Source organism: Pan troglodytes, chromosome 5 (genome assembly GCF_028858775.2).
Source record: "Pan troglodytes isolate AG18354 chromosome 5, NHGRI_mPanTro3-v2.0_pri, whole genome shotgun sequence".
Taxonomy (NCBI): domain Eukaryota; kingdom Metazoa; phylum Chordata; class Mammalia; order Primates; family Hominidae; genus Pan; species Pan troglodytes.
The window spans coordinates 71,727,587-71,747,178 of record NC_072403.2 but is presented as its reverse complement, the minus strand read 5'-3'; the positions used below and the strand labels follow the sequence as shown (position 1 = coordinate 71,747,178).

General features: G+C 33.3%; 1 long non-coding RNA gene across 5 annotated transcripts in view; it reads right to left on the bottom strand.

Moving 5' to 3' along the window:
* The window catches only part of LOC129144266 (uncharacterized), a 49,602-nt gene extending 30,348 nt beyond the window's left edge, over positions 1-19,254 (bottom strand). The window contains exon 1 of one of the 5 annotated variants that reach the window (XR_008548539.2): positions 19,058-19,254. This is a non-coding gene — a long non-coding RNA (uncharacterized LOC129144266). Of the gene's footprint in view, positions 1-16,727; positions 16,846-19,057 lie in introns of those variants that run through there. The other 4 variants (XR_008548540.2, XR_008548538.2, XR_008548541.2 and 1 more) reach the window with 4 other exon arrangements.
* Positions 19,255-19,592: the final 338 nt, after the last annotated feature.

Below are 19,592 nucleotides of genomic sequence, written 5' to 3'. Positions count from 1 at the left end.
TCCCATAAAGTTGGAATGATAATAATAACAATCATGGTAGTGATAAAGATAATTGCTTCAAGGTTTTAATGGCAATATTGAATTTATCAAAAAATAAAATGATGAATTCTCAGTAAAAAGCAAAAGAAATATAAATCATTTGCCTGAAGTAAATGCTGTATTGAGCAAAAAACTTTGATTCCATAAAATAACACATTTAGCTTTGTAATGTTCTGCCTGATATATGTTGTGAAATAAAACTGGATGCTGATACTATTATTGCTGAATCATCATATTTTGAGCTTTTAAGACAGTTAAGTGGATATTTGGTTTGAATATAGGGCAACAGATAAAGGAGCATTTTTTTTTTCACTAAAGGCCATTTCTATACTCCAGCCAACAACAAAAAGAATCGAAAAGAATATTATACTCAGAAACTGGAAGGTTGAATATTTCATTTTGAAGAAAGCACTGAATGGATTCTGAGTCTACTCTCTCTTTGTATTTATTTATTTATTACTTGCTTTTGATTGAAAAATAGTAATTGTATGTATTTATGGGGCACAATGTGATATTTTGATACATGTATGTATTGTGGAATGATCAAGTCAGGCTAGTTAACATATCCCTTAACACAAATATTTATCATTTCTTTGTGGTGAGAACATTTGAAATCCTCTCCTTCAGCTATTTTGAAATATACAATAAATATTAACTATAGTACTGTGCTTTGCAGCACAAAACTAGACTGTATTTCTCCTGTCTAACTGAAATTTTGTACTCCTTGACCAATGTCTTCCCTTTACCAGCCCGTACTCATCCCTTCAGCCTCTGGTAACCACCATTCAACTCTCTGCTCCCTCAAGTTTGACTTTCTTAGATTCCACATATAAGTGAGATCGTAGAGTATCTGTCACATTTGCCTCCAGTAAGTATTCCATCATGTTTTGATATAGCATTTGGATATGTTTTAAAACATGCATAATATTCATTTGCTTATTTACTTATTTTGTAGTCAGAGTCTCACTCTGTCACCCAGGCTGGAGTGCAGTGGCACGATCTCCGCTCACTGCAACCTCCGCCTGCCAGGTCCAAGCAATTCACCTGCCTCAGCCTCCGAGCTAGCTGGGATTACAGGCACCTGCCACCACACCCAGCTAATTTTTTTGTATTTTTAGTAGAGAGGAGGTTTCACCATGTTGGCCAGGCTGGTCTTGAACTCCTGACCTATAGTGATCTGCCTGCCTTGGCCTCCCAAAGTGCTGGGATTACAAGCGTGAGCCACTGTACCTGGCCTAAAATACACATAATAATGTACCTTTATTTTGTGAAAATTAAATAAAATTATTAAATGTTGAAAAATAATCCCTTGCCTATGGAGCCATTTTTTAAAATCTTCATATAGCTTCCTATATATGAAAAGTCAGGAATTTAAGCTCTGGATCAATGGTTTTGGCTATTAAAGAAACCAATGTATTGACAAGATTTCCCAGGGAGATTATTTGAAATCACAAAAACCTTTTTTATTGGCTTTGTCACATCATAAAAATAAAATATATATCTATTTTATAATTTAATTCCTCATTTCAGAAATTCACAATACCACATTTAGTCGTTTCTAGCAGCATTTGGCAATGAGAGAAGGCAGCCTTCTCTTTATTAAATAGTTCTTCTCAGAGTCTGTGGAGAAGAAATAAACTGAGGGAACTGAGGGACAATGACTGGATGATAAATGATAGTTTCACCATTTTTTATATTAATTAAGCAAAATCAGGAGGCAGTATTGCCCTCAGCTGTTGAAGTGATACCATGTGGTTTGGCATGAGAAACAATTCATCTTATTCATATAGCAACATAATTCCTTTCATAAATATGGGTGATAGTCCCTCAATACTTCCCAATGCATCTTTTCACTCTATTTCTAGACTCAAATATAATCATAACGTACAATACCTTTCCCTGGTATTTCAAGAGATTTTAGTAATTCTCTCTAATGTCACTTACAGTTCTGTTTGCTAGCAGTGCTAGCAGTAGGGGTAACAACTTGTCTTTCTTATAGAATTCATAATTTTATACATAATTTTCTTTTTTAGCTAATTCTCCAAAATCATCACACATACCCATTTTTTGAGGTAGATACAGGCTCACCATTCTTTATTCATATGCACATTGCTTTTTTTGCTTATTTAAATAATATCCTAAATTGAAATAATTATATTTTTGAATTAGTGAAATACTGTTCTATTTTTTGAAGTGAAAATGTCATCATAAGCAAATACACACATTGCCTAAAAATATGCTTTAAATTATGCAATATTACATAATGTTAACAAAGATTGACTTATGCAGATATCTTTTTAATATATAGTTTTTAGATTTGAGAAGAAGCCACAAATGTCTCCATAAAAAATTGCAAAGAACTGGGACAGAGACAGAAATTTCACAAAGGTAAAGCTATAATACAAGAGAAAAACAAATATGAAAAGATGTGTATCACCATTAATAAAATTTAACTAAAAATTAAAATGAAAACCAAATACTTAATGCACCACATTGAAATCTTTTTTAAATTATCACTCATATTTAGAATTACTGTTGAAAATATAAAATGATACAAATAGTTGAAAGGCTGTTTGGCTGTGTTATCAAAAGCCAAACATCTGTACTTGCCCTTTGAGAGTTATGTTCTAGGAGTCTAATTTAAAGAAAAAGATAGGAGCAATGATTTAGATACAGTAATCCTGACAGCAATGGAACAAAGTAATGGTCAATTCAGAATTCTGAATATAATTTATAACACAAACATGCTATGGGTTTATCAGACAAATGAAATCATCTTGGAAATAAGTAATCTTATCAAAATTACATGAATAATGCCAATTATAAAAATGTGCAAAAACATTATTATATAATAAGATAAAATAAAAATGGCCAGAATTTACAGATAATCAAATATCTGTATTTCTATCTCTGCATCAAAAAAACGTATTAAACAGAAAATATTCTTTTAAATAAATATATAGCAAATTGTCTCTGGGAGGAATATTATTGATAGATTGTGTATGCATATGCAGTGTTTTCTCACGTCTTTGCATAACTGGTAGATTTCCGGGTAAAATAAATATTAAAAAATGCAACCTTTATTTTGTCTTTATTAAAATATGTGCTGAGATTTTTTATGTTAATATTATTTGGTAATGGACAGAAGGAACCCCCACATTCCCATTCCAAATATATTTAAAAGAGAAACATTTACCTTCACCTGGGGAAAAAAAGCAGAAAATAAATTAAAAGAGAAAATAGATATTTAAATAAATTAGGGGACAAATTGCTTATGATGAGTCTTTCATGGTAGAAAGTAGGTTAGATTGAAAAAAATCTCTGACATGATTTGTCATTATGTCGGGGTAAGAAATCTAGTGAGCTAGTGGTTAACCCAGTTGAACAAACCGTTGCCCTAATAGGAAAGTTTTTAGCCAAGATGAGCAAATTGTTTGCCCAGGTTAATTGGTTTCCCAGAAATTTTAGAAACAAGCAGCAGTTATTTATTGTTTAAAAATCTTATTTACCTGGCAAGAATTGTGCAGAACAAAGTCTTGCTGACACAGGTGGTCTCATATTCTCAGTCCCAATAGTGAGTAATGTTGACATAGGTCATTTCAATTTTCAGGACGTTAGTTTCAAGGAAGTAAAACTTCCTCCTCCGAGTGGTGCCAAAGTTTATTGTAGCATAGCTTTTGAAATTGGATAGAGAAAATAGGTTTTCTGGTGTTGGAGTTTAGGAGAGATGTAGAGGTTGAATGATAGTATTCATAAATTATTTTCTTCACTGACCTTCCACTACTGGGGGAAAGGGGTCACCTATTTTCTTGTTACTTTCATGTTTCAATTTGGAAGTTTAACAAGAGTAATGCTCCTGACTGATGACTACCTCTTCACTCATTCTTACATGTGAAAGGGGAAAAATAATGGTGGTAAATTTTCTTTAATAATCATGTTCTAGTTTTCTGAGTTAAAGATTAAAGATTTTAGAAAATAGTCATGAAATTGTTTGAGTTGGATAAAAGCTTAATATATAAAAATAGATAAGTAGATTAAAAATAAAATTATTCTTCAAAATTTCATCCCACATTAAATGATGTTTTGTTGATTATGAGTTTGTAATCCTTTATTACTGTTCATTTTCTTTTACTTTTCTCTAAAAATCTTGGTAATATTTTTACAGTTGTTAAGATAAATAATTACTAATTCATATATATTTTTAAACCTTTGTAATTTAATCCTATTTAATATTTTCAGTTTACTGCTCAGAATAAAATATTTTGGGTTGATTTTTGCATATGTACAGTCAAAGGTGATGTAGAGTTAAGCTTTGTGTGCATGTGCATATATTTTTATATCTGATACGAAGATATATAGACAAACACTGGTTTATTAAATAAAGACTCAAAATTGTAAATATAATCATTAGAACTTTCTCCTCAAGAATAGTTATAAGAATGTTCTGGACATAACAGAAAAATATTTTCAGTCTATACAACTCAAAATGGCTATGTTTGCTTCGTTTTGAAAACATTCTAATTCCAGAACGTGAGAATATGAGTTAGATGCAATTTTATTTTTATTTTTTGAGGTAGAGTCTCACTCTGTTGCCCAGGCTGGAGTGTGGTGGTGAGATCTTGGTTCACTACCACCTCCACCTCCTGGGTTCAGGCGATTCCCCTGCCTCAGCCTTCTCAGTAGCTGGGATTACAGGTGTGTGCCACCACATCCAGCTAATTTTTGTATTTTTAGTAGAGATGGGGTTTCACCATGTTAGCCAGGCTGGTCTCAAACTCCCGACCTCAGGTGATCCGCTCGCCTTGGCCTCCCAAAGTGCTGGGATTACAGGTGTGAGCGACCGCGCCCGGCCTGAGTTAGTGGTAATTATTAAGTGTTAATCATTTGAGAGAATTGTTACTCGTGCCTGTGGATTCAAATCTGGAGGGATGAATTTTCTGCTTAGTTGAAATTAAAATTTAACTGATAATCGTATGGTTTTCAGTCCAGCATGTAAGGGCTTTAGAAGTTCCCACTCACCCTAACAATAAGTAAAACGCTGAACAAACTGAAAAATCAGCAACTTCTCTTAGATCTGTCAGAGAAGTAAGAACATGAGGAAAACCCCTGACCCAAAAATCAGAGAGAAAGACAAGCAATTACAGAGAATCACATCTTACCACAGCAGAAACCTATGAGCAGAAACCTCCATGGAAGCCAGTACCAGGGCAGGAAAAGCTTAACTGTAATTGATACGTTGCTAGAGGCTCAGTGAGGATGAGTCTGAGAGTTAGATACTCAAGGCAGACCCCTGTTATGTTAAGGATCCCACTCCTTAGTGAGTCTTATCTCAAGGAGCTCTTGCAGGTCCTCACAGAAAATATCAGAAAAATCCTGTGTGCTTGTGGCAGAAGAGGTAAAATAACGATTTTGAAATGCATTACAGCATTCTGTTCTTAAAAGGTTTGCCTGCGGGAGAAGCTATTTTAGTAGAGCCTAACCTGGTTAGGTTTTATCAGTCTAACCAACTGGCGAAAGGAAAATCACAACTTTCCAACCCCTCCAGCCCTTCTGGCCTACCTAAGGGGGGAAACAGTCTTGAAGAACTGGTGAAGTTCACAGACCAAGAACACAGTATCACCCAAAGGACTGAGACCGAATCATAGGGCCATAGAATGCTTCTCTTTCCTCCAAGGCTCACCATCACACAGCAAAAGGTCTATTTACCTAACTTCCTTTCACCCAGTACATTATGTTCAGATTTAAAAAAAAAAAGTTACAAGAAATTCTAAAAGGCAAAAACAAAAACAAACAAACAAAACCCACATCTTTCAGAGACTTAACAAGCATCAAAACCAATATCAGATATGATAGGGATGCTGAAATTATCAGACCAGGAATTTAAAACAACCATGACTAATATGCTAAGAGTTTTTTGTTTTGTTTTGTTTTTTGTTTTTTTGTTGTTGTTTGTTTGTTTTTTGATGGAATCTCACTCTGTCACCCAGGCTGGAGTGCTGTGGCATGATCTTGGCTCACTGCAACCTCCGCTTCCTGGGTTCAAGTGATTTTTCTGCCTCAGCCTCCTGAGTAGCTGGGACTATAGGTGCCCACCACCCCGCCAGGCTAATTTTTGTATTTTTAGTAGAGATGGGGTTTCACCATTTTGGCCAGGCTGGTCTCGAACTCCTGACCTCAGGTGATCCACTTGCCTCAGTTTCCCAAAGTGCTGGGATTACAGGTGCGAACCACCACATCTGGCCACTAAGGGTTTTAAAGGAAGAAATACATAACATGTAAGAACAAAAATATAATGTAAGCTACGAGATAGAAATCTCAGAAAAACTAGATCAAAAAAGCTAGAGATCAAAAACATTGTGAAAGAAATGAAAATTCCTCTGTAGCTGAGTAGTAAACTGCATGTGACTGAGAAAAAAAATCTCTAAGCTTGTAAATATGACAATAGAAACTTTCTAAACTGAAAAGCAAACAGAAAAAGCCTGAAAAAAAAAAAGTGGGCTAAGAACTGTGGAACAACCACAAAAGGAATAACTTATGCATAATGAAAAGCCAAAGAAAGAAGACAGAAGAAAAAAAAACTGAAGCAACATTTAAAGCAACATTTAAAGCAATAATAACATAATTTTTAAAATTAGTTCAGGCACCAAACCACAGATCCAGAAATGTCAGAGAACACCAAGCAAGATAAATGACAAAAATAATTACACCAAGGTATGTAATATTCAAACTTCAGAAAGTCTAAGATAAGGAAAAATATCTTGAAATAAGCCAGAGGGAAAAATACCTTACCTACCAGAGAGCAAAGATAAGAATTACATCTGACTTTTCAAATACTATGCCAACAAGAAGAGAGTTGAGTTAAATATTTAAAATGTTGAAAGGAAAAAAACCACCATCCTAGAATTCTATACTCTGAAATTTCCTAAAAAAGTGAAGGGGAAATAAAGACAAATAAAAATTGAAAAAAATTGTTGCCAATAGACTTGCCTTTTACTAAATGGTAAAAGAACTTCTTCAGAGAGAAGAAATAATATAGGCCAGAAACTCTGATCTACATAAATAAAACAAAAGCATTCGAAAACAAATAAGTAAAGATAAAATAAAAGCTTTTATTGTCTTATTCTTTCTTAATCTAACAGACAACATTCTGTTCCAAATGATAATAAAAATAATGTAGGTGATTACATGTGCATGCTTATGAATGACAAAAATGATATAAGGGATAAAAGAAAGGGATTCAGAATAGTTTCTTATTGTAGGATACTTAAACTAGGCATGAAGTGGTGTACCGTTATTTGAAAGTGTACTTTGATTACTTGTGAAATATACAGTGAAAACTCTAAGGCGACTACTAAACCAAAAAAGTGAAAAGATAAATATAAAAGATATGCTAATAAGAGGAAAAAATGAAATGAGAAATGATTTTCTCAAAAGCCCTTTCCAATGTTGAAACAAAACTTCTTAAAGTTGTTGTTGAGGGGGGTAAGGGTTATGTCTTACAGATTTGTCCAAATCATCCAAATAAAAATCTCAAAGTATAATCTTTACGTGGCAAAATTGTTCCTTCTTCATTTTTATTACTAATATAAGTGAATCTTATTTTTCTATATTTATGCATTTTTAAAAACAGTTTAAATCTTTGTTAGAAAGTCATTTATTAATCCATGTCACATTTATTGACTAAAACTAAAATAATGTTTCAGAAGTAATTTAAATCAGGAGAAAAAATTCCAGTTAGTATCAGTTGTAAAATCACTCTTAGAAATTATTTCTAATATTGAAAGAATTATGTAGTGAACGGAATTCTTAGCACTCAGAATTTCTGCTACTGGTATATACATGTTCAATAATTGCCTCTTTTGAGTTGGGCCAAACCTGTATTCTGATGGGATAGACACTTTCTTGATTTGTTCAAGTTGTAAGACACCAATGTTGAAATAGTTATTCCTATAATTATGTTAGAGCAGACTAGCAGCCTAGACAGAACTTTTTCTGCCAGTCTTGAAGAACTAGGTTGCTATATTATGAAAGCAGTTATGAAGGGGACTGCATGGCAAGGGCATAAGGGTGCTCTGTGAGGTTGCTAGCCAACAGCTAGCAAGAAAAACGGAGACTTCAAACTTACTACCGCAAGGAATTGTGCTCTGCCAACAATGTGAAAGTAGAAGAGGACCCAAGCTTCAGAAGAGATAGCAGCCTGGGTCGTTACCTTGATTTCAGCTGGTAAGACCCTGAGAAGAGGCTGTAGTTAACTGATGTCTGGCTCCTAATTCGTGGAAACTATGAGTTAATAAATGTTGTTTTACGTCTTAAAATGTGTGATAATTTGTTATGTAACAATAGATAACAAGAACCAATTATGTCAATTATAATGCATAAAGGTTTGCCACTTGAATGTAAAGATCTTTTAGATTGATCTGGAGAGGTTAAGTTTGGCAAGAAACCACTGAGTATTGCTTGAATGAATTTTTCTATGGGATAAAGAAACAGACTCTAAAACCTTGACCTAAAAAAACAACATTAATCTTAAAATGGAAGAGGAGGTTCTGAGTACAACATAGTATCATCTAGGCAAATTTTTTTCAACTTATCTTTTTTGTGTTTGCTTACTTAGAGTTGATTTTATACATAAAACAGTCATCAGTACAGTAAGTGGCCATGGATGCAAACCGTTTTTCTTAACTATACAGACACTCCCAAAATCATTGTGAAATCATTTTGAAATTTTCGGGAAAGCTATGGTACAATGAGATTTTTACTAATTTTTAAAAAGGAGGGAGTGTGAGGTCTAGATATTCCCCCAACCACTTTTCACCCACTGGCAGGTTTATACTGCAGACTTTGAGGCATATATTATCGTGTTTTTGAATTTTACTTAATAAGGCCAGGCCAGGGGCAACTTTTTTCCATATACTATAAAGCATATATAATGTCATCCTAATTGAATATAATTTAGAGAGCCAAAGGAAATGTCACAGACTTATATAGCCAGTAGAGATTACTAAAGTTCATCCAGCCTGTAGTATTCTCTTTCCTTTAGAAAAACATGTAACTAAATCTTCCCAGATGACTACCAAAAACACTCTTTGGTTCTATGACCTCACTATAAATACATATTTAGGTTTTTCCCTTTGTTAGAAATGTCTTCTTCATATCTACTGTTAATCACCCATACCTATTTGAGTATATTAAGACTTTGACATTAATGTGAACTAAATTATTCACGTAAAATATGTTAAAGAATAATGCTATATTCTAATTCATATTTAATTACATATAGGTATAATTCTGTCTTTACTAAATCATTTAATATATTTGCTATTGGGAAGGTAGTAGGGAAACTGTAGTAGGTATGATGAAGACTACCTAGATGTTCAACAATTTTCAGCTTCATTTGAACTTGGATTGGGACAAAGTTGATTCTGGCTAATAAAATGTATGCAGAAGTGATAGTCACTTGCAAGCCTGGACAAAAAAAGAATAAATCTGAGCTATGTTTTATGATGTCTTTCTCCCTTTTCCACCTGGCTGGAAACAAGGGATTTCAAAACACTAAAGTAACATCATTGAAAGAGTCCACTTTCTTAAGTCACTGATTGGAAGAATGTTCCAGAGAAAGATGCCTGATCTTAACTGATAATTTATGTGAGCAAGAAAAAAATTTTGTGGTTTGCCACTGAGATTTTGGGGTTAAACAGATTTACCTTTTCCTAATACGTAGATTTTCATTACGGTAAAAAGTGATGATTTATGAATTTTATAATACATTACAGTTGTTTTTATATTTCCAGATCTTTGCATCTAGAAAACTGATTAACAGATTGAATCATTCATTCATTCAGTCAACCAAGTATTAATCAATGTAGGCATCATTTTTCAACATATTTTTGTTGCCTCTCTGTCATATATAAGTTGTGTGCTTAGCAAAACCCAACTTAGATTTCAGCTTTTAAGTGAAGAAGGAAACTACCTAATCACTATCCTCTGAATTTTTTTTTATTTTTGTCTCAATCATAAAGATTAGAGTATTTTAATTAATATTTTTAAACAATTGAACACATGAATGGAGTTTGAGAAATGAGAAAACCCCCAAATACGGAAATGAGATTTTGGTTACTCATTATCTTCACTATATTTCTGTAACAGAATCATCTGCCAAAGAATGCCTTTTTGAATTTCCTTGTTAAATCTCTTCCTATAAAATGAGCTTCGCTAATTAACTCAGTGAATTCCAGAAATCAAAGCTTATAACTACTAAATTTGTTTAATGAATGGACTACCAGTGTAATAGAATATTCGCTTATAATGGGTTGCTTGGTAACTATTATATTTAATATCAAAAATAATATATAGACATGACAACAAATCAAACAATGCAATCCTGCTAGCCCTTCTCCAGCTGACAGGTTAAAAATTTTAAATATATTCTTCCACACAATTTTCCATGCCAATTAAAACAGCTTCAAACTCAATTACTCATATAGGTATTCTAATTTCTCCATTCCTCCCCACAGCAGATGCCCTTGATGCCCCAGGGTCCCCATAGTCACCATAGTCCATAGGCAACCTGCATTCCTTGGCAGGTATTGCAGTACTTTCTACAGCACATTGACAACTTCTCACTTGAATCATCTAAGTCTTTCTTCTTTGGGGCCTTAGAGGCAGTGTTAGCATCATGAAAGTTTGTGTAGCCAAGACATTAGAAATCACAGGGTAGGGAGGTGAGGATTCTTACAACATGAAGAACAGAAGTCTATGGATAAATACCTACAATTTTCTCTCTGTCCTCCAGTGGAACCTTATGAGACACAATTCAAACTATTTCAGAGGGACTCTGACAGGTGTTTTCTAGGATAATCTTCTAAATAATCTATCTGCAGTCAACTTTTTGCCTCTGGGTTTGCTTTGAGGAAAATCCTAATCAAGACTCCCACTAAATGTTATCATACCACATGTATTAATCTGAGACTAGATTTTTTATACCAATAAGACATTATATATATATATATATACACACACATATTTCTAGCTATATATTTTGTTTTACATATCGTTATATATTTATACAGTTTATACTATGCTGCTACATATATATATGTTTGTGTGTGTGTGTGTGTATATATATATATATATATATACTTTCAGTTCATTATTTTTTATGGCTGAATAGTACTCCATTGTGTTTATACAATGCAGCCACATACACACACATATATGTAGCTGCATCGTATAAACATATATGCAACTACATATGTGTGTGTGTGTAGCTGCATGGTATAAACTTCAATCTGCAATCTGAGGTATGGATTAAATAGCCTACAGGTATATAACTTCTATATAAACATATATAATAGGTTTATGTAAAGTAAAATTTATTGAAATATTCACGTATATACATACATGTATAATAGTACACTTTTCTGATTATAAGCTTCACATTCATTATAGTTAGAATCTCTCCAATAAGTAAGGGCTTATATCTTAAGTTAAATGCATGTCACAGTTTAAGCATCCTAGATATAGGGGACATCTAGATATTCTCAGTCGCTGGTGTACTTATAAGCTAGCATGAAGACATTCATTATCTTCATTCTCTTGTTCTGCTCCATCTTATGTTGCCTGTAGGCCATGCTTGGCATATATCCATAGATACATCCATAGATATATGCCAAGCATGGCCTACAGGCAACATATATATATCCATATATATATATCATATATATATCCATATATATATCCTATATATCATATATATATCCTATATATATCCTATATATATCCTACATATATATCCTATATATATCCTACATATATCCATATATATATCCATATATATATCCATATATATATCCATATATATATCCATATATATATATCCATATATATATCCATATATATATATCCATATATATATCCATATATATATATCCATATATATATCCATATATATATCCATATATATATATCCTTTATCTCATTTAATATAGACACACCACATCAACTAGATATTTTTAATTTCCAGAAATTATGCTACTCTGTAATGAAACTGTCCAGAAGCAGACACAGTCCCTTTAACTTTAGGACCCATCAGAATCTTTCTTTCAATCTTTCTAGACTACCTTTTTTTCTGGAAAGGCGAAATTCAATCTAATTCCTCTTTCAGCAAAACAGTGTCATATTTCATTTTTATTGTCATTTATTCAAAAAATCTGCAAACAAATTAAGAAACATTGAGGTTGATTCCAGTGTTTATTTTTAGATATTTATAATGTTGAACAGGCAGTGATATTTATTGATGCTTTCAGTGTTCTTACATACTTTGGTAATTTCTCATAAGTTAAATGCCCAAGAAATAGATTGAAATTGGTTACTTTTAATCTGAATCTGATGTATTTATGAAGGTTAGATTGTGATTATGAATTTTTAAAGAATATATTTTTCTCTCTATCATCCATTGAGGTACTTAATATCACTTTATTCTTTAGCTTATAGGTGTTGGATTTTTGGTGTTCCTTCCAGAAAGTTGCTGAGCTTTCTCTCACTTTTCAAGGGCTCTAACCTTTACATATGTATTCTCTCCAGCAATTATAGCAAAATTTTACACAGATGTTTATAGGAGATTTGTTCATAACTGCAAATACTTGAAATCAAACAATCACAGTATTCTTCACTAGGTAAATGAATAAATAAATTGTGGTACAGCCAGACAATGAAATATTATTCAGCACTAAAAGAAACTAGCTACCAAGTCTTACAAATACATAAACTTAAACGCATATTAATAAGTGAATAAAAGCCAATCTAAAAAGTCAATATAATTTATTATTTCAAAAATAGGACATTTTGGAAAGGACAAAACTATGGAGACAGTAAGAAGATCAGTGGTTGCCTGAGGTTAGGGCCAACGTGGGGAGAGTCAAAAAGATACGGACGACTTTTACGACAGTGAAAATACTCTGTATTGCCATACTGATGAGCAACTGTCATTATAAATTTATCCAAACCCATAGACTATACAACATCAAAAGAGAACCCTAATGAAACAATGGACTTTGAGTGATTTTGATGTGTCAACATACTTTCATAAATTGTAGCATGTGCCACTCTTGTGTGGGATGTTAATAATATGAGTGGCTATGCTTGCCTGGGGATAGAAGGGATATAGGAAATCTCTATACCGTAACAGTTTTGTGATGAACATAAAACTTCTCTAAAACAAAACAATTGTCTTCAAAAAGCTCTGTTTTATCTAGGATCAGCATTCCCTTAGGACATGACCCAGTTTCAGGGTGTGCTTGCCTTTCAGTATTCATGATTCAGTTTTGGATTGATCTTGGAGGATTTTTTTTTATCTTATTAGATAAGCCAAAGGTTTAAAAAAATCATCATCTAGCCATGTTGTTGCAAATGGCAGGATCTCATTCCTTTTATAGTTCTTTTTTTATAGTCTGCATAGTACTCCACTGTGTTTCTGTATTACATTTTCTATATCCATTCATCTGTTGATGGACACTTAGGTTGATTCTAAATCTTGGCTATTTTAAATAGTGTTACAATAACCATAAAAGTGCAAATATCTCTTCAATATACTTATTTCCTTTCTTCGGGGTACATACCTAGCAGTAAGACTGCTGGACGATATGGTCGCTCTATTTTTTTGTTTTTTGAGGAAACTTCATGCTCTTCTCCACAGTGGTTGTACTAATTTACATTTCCACCAACCATGTGTGAAGACTCCCCTTTCTCCACTCATTTGTGGAAGCTACAAATTAAAACCACCGAACTCATGGAGATAGAGAGTAGAATGATGATTACCAGAAGCAGAGAAGAGTAGTGGAAATTGGGGTGGGAAGTGGGGATGGTTAATGGGTACAAAAATATAGTTAGATGGAATGAATAAGACGTATTATTAGCATAACAGGGTGACTATAGTTAATAATAATTTATCGTACAGTGAAAAATAACTAAAGAGTATAATTGGAATGTTTGTAATACAAATAATAAATGCTTGAGGTGATGGATACCTCATTTATTCTGATATGATTATAACATATTGTATGCCTGTATCAAAATATCTCATGTACCCCATAAATATACACACCTACTATGTACCCCTAAAAACTATAAACGTAAAAAATTATCGAATATGCAAAGGGTTTTTAAAATATTAGAACCTCCTTGTTACTAAACCATGAAATTATGCTTAGCAAGTTCCTTCAGTCCCAATTGTGAACTACATTATTAAATGCAGATTCTCATTTGGGACGTTGGCAGGGTGCTTGGCTCTTAGAAGAGGAATGCCAATCAATTTAAAACTTAGAGTTAATAGAAGAAAATATACTAAATTAAATAATAAATGACAGTATGGGAATTTAGGTGAAAGTATAATAATTTGGATCTGATGAAATTTTGGCTATCCCTTCTCAAAGAGTTCAATCCTCACCGACAAGTGGAGTGGGTTAAAATGTCAAAGGCTCTGTCACTCTGTCACACTGAATATGTGGTATGAGAGAAATATCAGCGTTGACACAAAGCCATTTAACCTGAAGAAGTAAAAATTTAAGCTTATTTTTCTTAGATGAGTATGAAGGTGGGGAGGATGAACAGGTGTTTGTTTTTTATGCGATGAGTTTGAGATGCCTGTTAGATTCCCAGGTAGTTATGCTGAGACAGCAGTGGGCCATGTTAATTTGGAGATACCTACATTTAAGCACACATTTGAGCATTTATTGGTGTATGGATAGTCTGAAAATCCATGACACTGATTAAAAATGACAAGGGAACAAGTGAAGAATAAATCAAGACGCTACACAAAAGCTTAGCTCCAGGCCCATGTAAATTTTAGAAAACCACAGTTCTCATACTCACAATATGTATGCCATCCTTTGAACATGCCTAAGCAGTCTACAGATATTGAGGTTTTCCAATGAGTTTTATTATATATACTCATATATTTAGGAAAAAGCCTTTTTCTCTCATTTTTGTAAGCTTATTTTTAGATTTTGTATCTGTAATGAGCCTGCATTACCCTGATGTTTATTTCACACTCAGCATGTTAAACTATGGTTAACTTCAAAGGCACTTCATGCCAAAAGGAAACTACATCTGCAGAGCTTTCATTGGTTTTCTAGGCAAACAGGTTTAACTATAATTTATTCAGCATATAAATAGATTACTTTCAAAGATAAACCATACATATTTTTTGCTTTGAGATTTCCTTTACTTTTGAGGCTGCTGAAACCTTAGCTTATTTGAGTATTTAAAAATTAAGGCTTTTGTTCTTTTTCAGCAGTTGCCAGGTTTGATAGACCTAATCTGTTTTGGTGTATACATTTTTTTGTGAAGAATTCATTTGTTACACAGTTTTTATTTTACTCAAAAGATTCTATTCTTTTGTACTTCTCTTTTAATGATGTTCTTCTGTGTTCAGAGTTGTTTTTTGTAATCCTGTCCTTGAAGCTTGTTTTTAAGCCTAATCTAAAATGTAGCTGATAACACACACAAAAACATTGTGGAACACTGGTAAATATACACCATTATTAGAAAACCAAGATCTTATTCCAGCTACATTTTGTCAAGGAACAGAATATTACAAGCACCCCAAAAACTAATCATGTCCCTTTCTAGTCATGACTCCCAGAGAGTAACTACTATCTTGACTTTAAAATTATATACTCATTTTAGCTGTTTTGTGCTGTATAGCACTGAAACCATATGACAAGTGCATCTTTTTATATCTGATTTTTTTAATCCAAGTTTTCTTATGAAAGTCTCCCAAGTTGTTGTATATAGTTATAGTTACTATACAGTAACCTATCATAAAGATATTTCCTAATTTAATTATTCATTTTTATCTTCATGGACATTTGACAATTTTCCATTTCAGAGCTATTTCAAATGTTTAAATATGCATTTCAATACTTTCTGGGAATATATGCCATATTTCCATTGGGTATATACCAAAGAGTAAAATTTCTAGGTTGGAAGACAGCATATAGTCATCTTCTGAGAATATTAATAAACAGTTCCCAAGTACAGTTGTGCCACTGAAACTGCTCCCAGCACTTCATGAGAGTACCAATTGCTTTGTTTTCTTACTTATATTTGGAATTTTCTATTTTTTCCATTTTTGTTATTCTGATACACTTGTATAATTTTTCCAAATGTGGTGTTAATTTGAATTTTTTGGAAAAATAAAGTTTTGAATTTTTTTACATATTTATTCACCTTTATCATTGTATGTATGTTTAAATGTTTTGTTCATTTCCATCAGCTATTTTCTGTCTTTTTATTTATGAGTTTTCAGGAAGGAGTTTATTTTTAAACACACTTACTTTGCAGCATTGTGCGTCATCACCATTAAGACATAGGATCAAATTAATAAAAAAATTTAAAGACACAGGGCGAGTGTTCTAAACATAGAGGTGACAGATGAGGCCAAGGAAACAAATATAGTATCATAAAGATAGTGTGGAGAATATGACAATAAAACAGAACTTTAAGGAACTGCTGGGACTAGAAAAACAAAAGTACAAAATAGAGCCTAGAAAGTAAACTGAATAGGAAGTACGAGGTTAGGGAGGCTCAGAGAACCCTAAGCCAGCTATTTAACCAGTCTTGTCATTGCTCTTGGGAGTTCTATTGGAATGACCCACAAAAGCCCTCATGTTCTAGCGAGGCAAACTTACCACTGACCTCTACATGGCCTTTAGCAAACTCCCAGAGGAATTTTTCAAACTCTATGCTTCTGGTAAGACCATTCCATAATCCATGCTGCCTCACTACTACTCACAAGTTCAAAATCACAATTTGCATTAAGTGCCAACAATGCTAATCCCATCAGCCCCACCATTGTGCTTACAACAGTCACCATAGCAACAGCAATATTTCTAACTTATCTTTCATCACCTGGACACTTACACCTGAAATGGCTCACTCTTTGGACTTAACTCCATTGGGGATTTATTCACATCTTATCCTTTGACATACCATATTCTAAGTATTATTTTAACTATTCTAAGACATATCTATAGCCATTCTCCCCTGAAAACTTCACTCATGTAAAAGTTAGTAAGATGATTATCAAGATCTCACACAAATGTTATTTTCCAAGCAAAATCATTGTATATTTAGAGAAATAAAATCAGAAAATTTCCCATAATTTATTCAATTTAATCTCCCTACTTCCACTCACATCTGCCTGCAGTATAAATAAGAGCTATAGTGATTGTACGGATATATAACATGTCATTTTATACCCAAATCTTTATTATGGCTTCCAATATCACTCAAAGCAAAACCTCAAACTCTTACCTTCTCCTTCAGTATTTTGGTAATTTGTTGCTTCCATGCCCTACTCCCCACCCTCTTAGTTCAATTTTCTAATACTCTTCATGTTCATTTGTTTTTAGTCACACAGACACTTGTGATTTCTTTAAATGCCCAGTAAGTCTCTGAGGTTGTTGTAGAATGCTAAACTCTATACCTAGAATTCATTTTTCCATATGAATATAGAGATTTTATTTCTGTTCTTTCAGATTTTTTTAAATATTATCTCATCAGAGAAGTCTTTATTGCTTGTCTCAAATGAAATATCAACCCTATTTCACACTCTTTTCACATTGCTTCATCTTCTTCACTCTAAAAATTATAAAATTAGGAGCTAAAGGATTTAATGTCAGAAAATCAGAGCAGAAGTTTGTTAAGCTCATCGAGGTAAGTTGCAAGGAGGGCCTGAACTGAGGCACGATAAGTAATATAGGAGATAAATGTTTAGATGGATATAAGACTTTGAACTAGAATCACAAATAACTAACTACAGATATGAAGCAAAGACCAATGTTGGAAAAAGGAATCAAGGATAATTGGAATGACTGAATGTGTTTGTATTTCAACGAATGTGTCAACACTGATTCCAAAAACAGCAAATAAGAATATGAGAAAAGCTTGTCTGAGATGATAGGGGAATGTGGAGGTTGGTGAGGGGTTTACAAATTGTGAACAGGGAAGACTGTTTTTTCCTATGTCATTAAAGCTATTTAATATCACCGAATTAAATTATTTCTCCCCAGAGAACTCTTAAATGTCCAGAGAAAAGGGAAAATAATCTCATATAAATTGAACAATCTTTGACTTCAAGTACCTCAGTGTATTCTTACATAAAGCAGTTTTAAAAATAAAAAACTCAATGGGAAAACTACAGGCATATTATCTAAAAAATATATATTAAATATGTTTATATCAATGGCATAGAAAAATCATATTTATCACTTATCAGGAGCTTCAAACATGAGTAAAGTTCATAGGAATTTCAAGCACTATGGAACAAATACAAAATTTAACGTGACCTAGAGAAGGTTTAGTTCATAAACTCAGACCGTAAAATTTGACTAGAACTTCATAAAAACTAAAAGGAACTTGACATCCTAATGTATCTAACACAATGTGGTATCCTAGAATACATTCCAGGACAGAAAAATAGCATTAATGGAAACACTAGTGAAATTTGCAGTCTCTAGTTTAATTAATCATATTAGACTAATGTTAATTTCTAAGATTTGACAAATGAACCATTAAATATTAACATTAGGGGAAGCTGGTTGAAGAGTATGCAAGAACCTCTACATTATATCTATGATATCTGAAAAAATGCAAAATTATTACAAAATAAATTTTATTAAATTACAAACGTGAAATAAATGTACAATAATATAACACTTTTATAAAATATGAATATGTATTACAGCTGCAGTTGTGTTGTAGTATAATACTAAAAATGTGATTGTGGTTTTATTTTAAATAATATGATGTACATAAATGGAAAACTAGATCCTGGCTCCAGATGGCTGCCTAGAGAAATTGAACAGTCATCCTCTCCAGAAAGAAAAACCCAAATTACAAATAGATAATTACTCCTCAAACTAGGAGAGAACACTAGGAGAGAACACTAGAGTGAAACAGAGAAGTTATGGGGATACACTGAGGCATAGAAAGAGAAGGAAATAAATGGTCAACTCACCCACGACAGTCTGAGAGCCTTGAGGGATTCACTATTACGGGGAAAGGGTAAGAGAGAGAACTTCAGTGTTCCACTTCCCCGCTCTGGGCTGCTGTAATCAGAACCATGAGAGAGCTCCACTGCCCACACAGTCCCTGACACTAGCATGGGTAGTGATTTGAAATTCCCAAGAGTGCATTGTACCAGACAGGCAACACGTGCTAGGGCATTTACACTCCCAAGACCTAAGCATCTGAAATAAAGCACCATTGTGAGAGTATAGCCATAATGGGGCTGCATCCTGACCTGGAAACCACAGCTTCCATATCTCCACATCCCAAAATTCCTCACTAACAACCCCTAGTGTCTACATAGAGGGCTACAGTGGCACAGCACTGGCTGGACAAAAGGTGCTGTGGAGTCCCCAGTACTCTAGCCCACAGAGAGTACTACTCTCTGGGGAAAGGACAACACAATGTATTAAAAAATTTGGAAACTGAGACAATGAAAACTAAAACATATGCTTCCCAGAGCCTGAGTGCTCCCTGTCGGGGTC